This window comes from Rhinopithecus roxellana, chromosome 3 (genome assembly GCF_007565055.1).
Source record: "Rhinopithecus roxellana isolate Shanxi Qingling chromosome 3, ASM756505v1, whole genome shotgun sequence".
In the NCBI taxonomy this organism is placed as follows: Eukaryota; Metazoa; Chordata; class Mammalia; order Primates; family Cercopithecidae; genus Rhinopithecus; species Rhinopithecus roxellana.
The window spans coordinates 52900565-52910200 of NC_044551.1; positions in this window are offsets into that span (position 1 = coordinate 52900565).

The following is a 9636-nucleotide window of genomic DNA, read 5'->3' on the forward strand; positions in this document are numbered from 1 at the left end:
TAATTCAACATACAATATCCCATATCATCTTGGAGAATATTCTTAGATTACAAAGTGTTCAGGTTAAAATACAAACGCTGTTTTAGGTATGCAAAATACTAGGAAGGTATCATTGTGGAGATCAAGTGTTAATTAAAGATTTGCATTTGGGACAGCAGGTCTACTAGACATAGACGAAGTGCCAGTCTTTTCTCTTGGTGAAAGTTTGGAGAACTATTTTCCAAAGTGAATTAACTTCTTGGAAAAGGCCCTTGTTTTTTAATGGAGAAAAATATTGAAATAGAGCAGAGATTGAGACAACTCTTGACCTCCCAATAGAGATGTGGGAAGTAAGAGAAGGTAAAAGTTAAAGACTCAATCAATCAAACTAAACTTTCTTTACTTTGATGGCTGTAAGAGGTCTCCACCCAGCCTTCCTCTCTGGTCCTTGCCCTTGCATTTTGTTTCAAAGCTTGCACTTCAAAGTGGCTGTACTGCAAACCTCTTATTAGACAAAGAAGTTTATTTAGTAGGTGGACTTGCACATGTGCGAGGAAACCTTGTCAGCTTCCTGTACTAATGAACTAATAATCAAAAAGGATTATTATATATTTAAGAAATATAACAACACAAAATGAGACAAAATTAACCTTCAGAAAGTCTTACTTAAGGTTAAATATAAATAATTTAGTCATCAAAAAAACCTTAACAGATTATAATTAGATGTGCTCCAAAGATATTCAAATGATAGTAAGCACTATGTAATTTAAAATATTAAACAAGTACATGTTTCTATGAAAAAGGGAGCCATAAAAAAAGTTATTAAAAAATATATGACTAGTTAAATTAGAAAACTAAAATTACCCTAAAAGCAAATATTAGAATGTGTATGAATAATAAATAAAACAGTTACATATATGATAATATTAAGGAAATGTTTCATAATTTAGGACAGTAAAAAAGTAATTTTTTTTTCTTTTTTTGAGACAGAGCTTGACTTTGTTGCCTAGGCTGAGTGCCTTGGTAAGATCTCGGCTCACTGCAACCTCTGCCTCCTGAGTTCAAGCAATTCTCATGCCTCAGCCTCCTGAGTAGCTGGATTACAGGCACCCACCATCACACCTGGCTGATTTTTTGTATTTTAGTAGAGACAGGGTTTCACTGTGTTGCCCAGGCTGGTCCTAAACTCCTGAGCTCAGGAAATCTGCCTGTCTGGGCCTCCCAAAGTGCTAGGATTACAGGCATGAGCCACCACGCCCAGCTGAAAGTAATTTTTAAATTGTGAAAATAAGATCGGGAGTGGTGGCTCATGTCTGTAATCCCGGCACTTTGGGAGGCCAAGGTGGCAGAATCACTTGAGGTCAGAAGTTCAAGACCAGCCTGGCCAACATGACAGAACTTGATTTCTACTAAAAATACAAAAATTAGCCAGGTCATAATGGCCATGCCTGTGGTCCAAGCTACTTGACAGACTGAAGCATGAGCATTACTTGAACCCAGGAGGCAGAGGCTGCAGTGAGCCAAGATCTCTGTACTGCCCTCCAGTCTGGGCAACAGAGCAAGACTCTTATCTCAAAAAAAAAAAAAAATTGTGAGAAAGTATACATACAATAAATGACAAGACAGGGCAACAGGAGAAAAAAGAAAGAAACAAATTTGAGCCTCTGAACAATAGAGATAGAACCACTGGGTAAAACAAAGAACAGGATGATTTTTAAGTGGCACACACACACACACACACACACATGAACACATATACATATATATTCTCACATACACAATCAACTTTCTCTCATAGGATTAACCTCAAAAGAAGAACCTCAAAAGCTAATTGATTCAAAAGGACAGCCTATATACAATCTATAAATTTAACTTCAGCCCTAGATCTTTGAAATGTCTAGAATACTATTATTAATTTATAATTGCCCTAGAATATAAGAAGGAAAAATGACCATAGATAATACTATAAATGATCACATAAGAGTAATAGGCAAGATGTGATTAAATAAATTGAACTCAACACAGTCTAGACATAAGCAAGGCTGTGCTGGGAGCAGTGGACTTGACCAAGAATGCTTTACAAATTAGAGTGAAAGATTCTGACATCTGGAGAGGACTCATTAGGAAAGTCAGAGTAGTGTCCCATGAAGCTCCACATATCCACCTTTGCATTGGACAGAAATTCCCAGTTACCTTTAGATCAAACCCTAAATATATAAGCCTGGGTCAGGAAAAAAAAAAAAAAAAGGCAGTTCCCTGGGAATCTGATAATAGCCATAAGTGATAGGAAGCATCTGTAGCTAGGACTGGTACTGCATCACCAACAAGTCAGGAGTTCTTACTTTTATCCACTCTTACAAAAAACAGGCTGACTAACCACCAATCCCATCAATGCACCATAGTCCTCTTCGCTTTAAGTACACTATTGAAAAAATAAATAAGAAAGAAAACTAAGCCAACAAAGAGAAAATTTCAAGACCATTTTAAAATACACAATCAAGAATCAACAATCTTCTCAGATAAGGCACTGCTTATTTTAGAATTAAATGTGGATATAATAGAGATTATGAAAAGTTTAAATGATTATTTAAATCTCAATAGGAAGGCTAAACATTTATAATAGATGCAGATTAAAAGTATACAAATGAGCTATAAAATAAAAATAGATATCACAATAGCTGTAACACCAAAGAATTAATAGATAAAATTCACAATATAAAAGCTGAGACATTTATTCTACAAAACCCAAATCCTTCTAATAGAAGTATTTGTAGATTTAAAACATTCTATTATATTGATTACATTACAACAAGAGACCCTACTGAGAAAACTAGGATGGCTTTGCATACTACATCAAATTAGTTGACAAAAGCTGGATGGCACTAGAAAGAAAATAATGTAATTTTTTCTTGAGGACTAACTGGGTTACACTCAACAAAGACATTCCATGAACCATTAAACTGGTTCTGTGCATAATAAGGCAAAAAAGAATTCCTTAGGTTTTGATTTATTTTCTTTTTCTTTTTTTGTATATTAGAGACATTGCATGTCACATCTAGAGAGATAACTAAAGGCTTTTCATCAAACAGTCAAATTTGAATGGAGACCTTTGCAGCAAAAATCCTTGAAAAAAGTTTAGGGAGGAGGAAAACAAGTTCTGTCCTGGAACTCCTCTCTTTTTCAGAAGTAATGGAATGTGATGTATCTGTGAAAATGGCAGAACTCATCGGAACCACTGAGCACAAGAATGAAGTAGCCTCTGACTTTTGAACATGAGTTCTTCTGCCTGAAGCTAAACAAAAACTGCTAGTTCATTACTGGAGAACAGTGAAGCAAATTGTTTCATTAAAAAGGGAGTGATGACTCAGCCAAATGACAGTCTTTTCTCATAATGGTTCTATGATTATTGGAAAGTTCCTTTGAGAAATGGAAATGTTATTTCTCATCATGGACCATACTTCATATTTGAGTTCTTGAACAATTTCACAAGCAAAGCTGTCAACTCATCTGGAACAGTTCTGCTTTTGGTTGCACCTAAATTTCTGTCTCAGTGTGGATCTCTACTTAAGATACGATATCTGAAAAAACTAATTTAAGTCACTATTGAAATGACTTAAGTCTCAATTAGTACACATGAGCCAAATAAATGCTGCAGCTCTACACTCTGATCTTAAAAAAGTTGTAAATAGTTTACAGCACTAAAAATGCTTCATAAATATCTAACCTTCATTCACAGATCTTGCCCATAGTACAAACCATCCTGAAATGGACTGATCACTTTTAAGAAAGAATGACAGAAGAGGCAAGCCATTGGATTCTATGTAATTGATTCAATAAAGACTTCTTCCCCATATAGGACAACCCTCCCAAAACTTAATCATGGGCTTAATATTTATGATACTCATGTACATGTTCATAAGAAGTTACCACGTACAAAGGAAACCATCTAGAATGAAAATGCTGATTAAACACTTATGAATATAGTGTCTTTTATTTAAAAGAGCTGTATAAGTAATCATTCAAACTGAACACATTTCAGAGAAAATGGCAACGGTACTATTAATTGTGTGAAAATAGTAGGTGCAAACTAGGACTGTTTCTGGAAAACTGGAATTTAGGACACCCTTACCATAATTTACTGAATCCCTGTGGAAACACTTATGGAGAAGAAATCATCATAAGAGATTGAGATGTACTAAATGAAATGTTTCCACTAACAAGGGAACTACTGTGACTTTCTTTCAGACAAAGCCTAAGAAAGAATTCACAGACCTTTTGAAAGAAGCAGCAGGCTGCAGCCTGCTCTGTGAGACAGGTAGAAAACCCTTAAGTTTCCAGAGTGTGAGATGGGATGAGCCTAACTCTGAGCACACATTCTCACCAAGGAATCTGAAAATCCAGAGCACAGGAGACGGCCTTAACAACCTACCCACAGCTGGGTTGAATTTAGGGGACATGTTGAAATATAAAAGTAGAAGCAGTAGCAGGAAGTGCCTTGTAGGCATTCCCAGCCTCCAGCAGGAGTCCAGGGAAACCATTCCTGACTATGTCTCACAAGGGTCCTTGAGCAAGTCAGCCAACAAGCTTAGCGAGGGGGTACAGGGTAAAAGAAGCTCTCAGCTGAATTTTGTGATATAATTTTGAGTAGTGTCTTAGTCCATTCTCACATTACCATAAAAAACTGCCCGAGATTGGGTAATTTATTTAAAAAAAGAGGTTTCATTAACTCACATTTCCATATGGCTGGGGAAGCCTCAGGAAATTTACAATCGTGGCAGAAGGCAAAGTGGAAGCAAGGACCCTCTTCACATGGCAGCAGGTAAGAGAAGTCCAAAGAAGAAACTCCCAAACACTTATAAAACCATTGGAACTCATGAGAACTCACTCCCTATCACAAGAACAGCATAAGCAAACCACTCACATGATTCCATCACCTCTCTCCCTCGACACGTGGGGATTACAGGTCCCTGCCTCAACACAGGAGGATTACAATTTGAGATGATATTTGGGTGGGGACACAGGGCCAAATCATAAGTGGAGACAAACTCCCTTGAACAGAATTGAGGGCAAATGGGAAGTGTGCTATGAACATGAATGAGTACAGGAGCTGGGTGCCCAGGCTTGCTGGCAGACACAGAGATCCCTGCTTGCTGTCCCTGTGGGGAAGTTTATGGACAGGGGCAGGTCAGAATTCTGTGTGCAGGCTGCCTGGATCTAAACCCTATCTCCTTAGACCACAGTGAAAGAAAACTGGAAACCAACTCCAAAAGGAACCCTCAAAACTACACAATTATATGGAAATTAAATAATCTGTTCTTGAATGAATTTTGCATTGACAATGATTTTTAAATGGAAATTTAAAAAATATTCGAAATGAAGAGTAATAAATAAATACTGGCCCAGTTATCAAAAACATCTGGGAAATGCAAAAATATTGCTAAAATGAAGTTCACAACATTAAATGCCTATATCAAAAAGTCTGAAAAAGCACAAATTGAAAACTTAATGTCACACCTCAAGGAACTAGAGAAATAAGCACAAACTAAACCCAAACCAAGCAGAAGAAAATAAATAATAAAAATCAGAGCAAAACTCAATGAGATTGAAACAAACAAACAAAAAGATAAATGACACAAAAAGTTGGTTCTTTGAAATGATAAACAAAACTGATAGACTGTTAATGAGTTTAACCAAGAAAAGGAGAGAGAAGATCAAACTAAGCTCAATTAGAATGAAAATGGGAGACATTATAATTGATACTACAGAAATACAAAAATCCATTCAAGGCCACTATGAACACCTTTATACGCACAAACTAGAAAATCTGGAGAAGATGAATACCTTGCTGGGAATGTGCAACCCTCCTATATTGAATCAGGAAGAAATAAATAACCAGAACAGTCCAATAACAAGCAGCAAAATTGAGCCAGCAATTTAAAAATTTAAAAAATTGCCAACAAAACAAAGCCCAGGCAGGACCTGACAGATTTACAACTGAATTGTATCAGACATTCAAAGAAGAATTGGTACCAATCCTACTGAAACTATTCCAAAAGACAGGAAAAGCAGGAATACCCCCTAAATCATTCTAACAAGCCAGCATCACCCTAATACCAAAACTAGGAAAGGTCATAACCACAAGAACTAAAAAGAAACCTACAGACCAATGTCTTTGATGAACATAGATGCATAAATCCTCAAAGAAATATTAGCTAACTGAATCTGATTCCAACAGCATCTCAAAAAATAATACATCATGATCAAGTGGGTTTCATACCAGGGATGTAGGAATGGTTTAACACATGAAAGTCAATAAATGAGATACATTCAATAAACAAAATTAAAAACAAAAACTATATGATGCAGAAAAATCATTTGTTAAAATTCAGCATTGCTTTATGATTAAAAACCATAACAAAACAGACAGAATGGACTTTTGTATGTATGATAAACCCACAGTCAACATCATACTGCATGGGGAAAAGCTGAAAACATTCTCCCTGAGAACGGAAACAAGACAAGGATGCCCACATTCCCCACTTCTATTCAACATAGTGCTAGAAGCCCTAGCCAGAGCAGTCAGACAAGGAAAAGAAAAAAAGGGCATCCAAATTGACAGAGAAAGTCAAACTGTCACTGTTCACTGATGGTATGATTGTATACCTAGAAATCTATAAAGCTCCTAGGTCTGATAAACAAATTAAGTAAAGTCTCAGGATACAAAATCAATGTACACAAATTAGTAGTGCTGCTATACAATAACAATGACCATGCTGAGAATCAAATCAATAACTCAATTTCTAAATATACTTTTTAGAAATATAGTTAGCCAAGGGTTGAAAGATCTCTATAATGAAAACTACTAAACACTGTTCAAAGAAATCATAGATGACATAAATGGAAACACATTCCATGTTCATGAATGGAAAGTATAAATATTGTGAAAATGACCATACTGCCCAAAGCAATCTACTGATTCAACGCAATTCCCATTAAAATGTTATCATGATTCTTCACAGAACTAGAAAAAAAATTCTAAAATTCATATGGAACCAAACAAGAACCCACATAGCCAAAGGAATACTAATAGAAAAGAACAAATCTGGAGGCATCTGTTACCTAACTTCAAATTATACTACAAGTCTATAGTTAAAAACATAAGATATAACTGGTGTAAATATAGTCATGTTGACTAATGGAACAGAAGAGAGGACTCAGAAATAATGCCAAATACTTATAGCTAACTGCTCTTTGACAAAGCATACAAAAACATAAAGAGGGGAAAGGATACCCCCTTTAATAATTGGTGCTGGGAAAACTGGCAAGCCACATGTAGAAAAATGAAACTGGATCCTCATCCATCTTCTTATCCAAAAATCAACTTGAGATTGATCAAAGACTTAAATCTAAGACCTGAAACCATAAAAATTCTAGAATACGGCCAGATGTCGTGGCTTGCGCCTACAATCCCAGCACTTTGGGAGGCCAAGGAGGGCAGATCATGAGGTCAAGAGATCGAGACCATCCTGGCCAACATAGAGAAACCCCATCTCTACTAAAAATACAAAAATTAGCTGGTCATGGTGGCACATGCCTGTAGTCCCAGCTCTTCGGGAGGCTGAGGCAGCGGAATCACTTGAACCCAGGAGGCAGAGGTTGCAGTGAGCTGAGATCGTGCCACTGCACTGCAGCCTGGTGACAAGGTGAGACTTGGTTTGAAAAAAAAAAACAGTTCTAGACAAAACATCAGAAAAACTCTTCTAGACATTGCTTAGGCAGAAAATTCATGACTGAGATTCCACACACAAATGCAGCCAAACCAAAAATAAATTCATGGGACCTCATTACACTAAAAAGCTTCTGCACAGCAAAAGAAATAATCAGCAGAATAAACAGACAACCCACAGAGTGGAAGAAAATATTTGCAAGCTACGCATCCAACAAAGGACTAATATCCAGAATCTACAAGGAACTCAAACAAATCAGCAAGAAAAAAACAAACAATCCTATCAAAAAGTGGGCAAAGGATTTGAATAGATAATTCTCAAAAGATGATACACAAATAGCCAACAAACACATGAAAGATGGCCAACATCACTAATTATAAGGGAAATGCAAATTTAAACCTCAATAAGATACCACCTTACTCCTGCAAGAATGGCCATAATTAAAAAGTCAAAAAACAGTAGATGTCAACATGGATGTGGTGAAAAGGGGACACTTTTACACTGCTGACAAGAATATAAACTAGTACAACCACTATAGAAAACAGTATGGAGATTCATTAAAAAACAAAAAGAAGAATTACCATTCAATCCAGCAATTCCCCTACTGGGTATCTACTCAAAGGAAAGTAAATCTTATAAGTAAAAGACAAATGCACATACATGTTTATAGCAGCACAATTCTCAGTTGCAAAGATATGGCACTTTGGGAGGCCGAGGCAGGTGGATCATGAGGTCAGGAGATGGAGACCATCCTGGCTAACAGGGTGAAACCCCGTCTCTATTAAAAATACAAAAAAAATTGGCCAGGCGCGGTGGCTCAAGCCTGTAATCCCAGCACTTTGGGAGGCCGAGACGGGTGGATCACGAGGTCAGGAGATCGAGACCATCCTGGCTAACACGGTGAAACCCCGTCTCTACTAAAAAATACAAAAAACTAGCCGGGCGAGGTGGCGGCACCTGTAGTCCCAGCTACTCGGGAGGCTGAGGCAGGAGAACGTCCTAAACCCGGGAGGCGGAGCTTGCAGTGAGCCGAGATCCAGCCACTGCACTCCAGCCTGGGCAACAGAGCAAGACTCCGTCTCAAAAAAAAAAAAAAAAAAAAATTAGCCGGGCATGGTGGTGGGCACCTGTAGTCCCAGCTACTCTGGAGGCTGAGGCAGGAGAATGGCGTGAACCTGGGAGATGGAGCTTGCAGTGAGCCGAGATCATGCGACATTGAGTGAGACTCCGTCTCAGAAAAAAAAAAAGATATGGAAGCAACCTAAAATACTTGTCGATCAGTGAGCAGATAAAGAAAATAGCCAGGCGTGGTGGTTCACACCTGTAATCCCAATATTTTTGGAAGCCGAGGGAGGCACATCACCAGGCCAGTAGATTGAGACCATCCTGGCCAACATGATGAAACTTCATCTCTACTAAAATAAAAAAAATTAGCCAGGCATGGTGGTGCGCATCTGTAGTCCCAGCTACTTGGGAGGCTGAGGCAGGAGAATTGCTGGAACCTGGGAGGTGGAGCTTGCAGTGAGCCAAGATCAAGCCACAGCACTCCAGCCTGGCGACAGAGAGAGACTTTCTGAAAAACAAACAAACAAACAAAAAACAGAAAATGTGGTATATATACACCATGGAATACTACTCAGCCATAAAAAGAAACTAAATAATACCTTTTGCAGTGACTTGGATGGAGCTCAAGGCCATTATTCTAAGCAAAGTAACTCAGGAATGGTAAATCAAATGTGGTATGTTCTCATTTGTAAGTGGGAGCTTCCCTATAAGTATGCACCGGCATAAGAACGATGGACTTTGAGGACTGAAGGGGGATGTTTGAGGGGGTGAGGGATAAAAGACTACTTATTGGGTACAGTGTACACTGCTTAGGTGATGAGTACACTAGTATCTCAGAAATCACCACTAAATAACTTATCCTGGC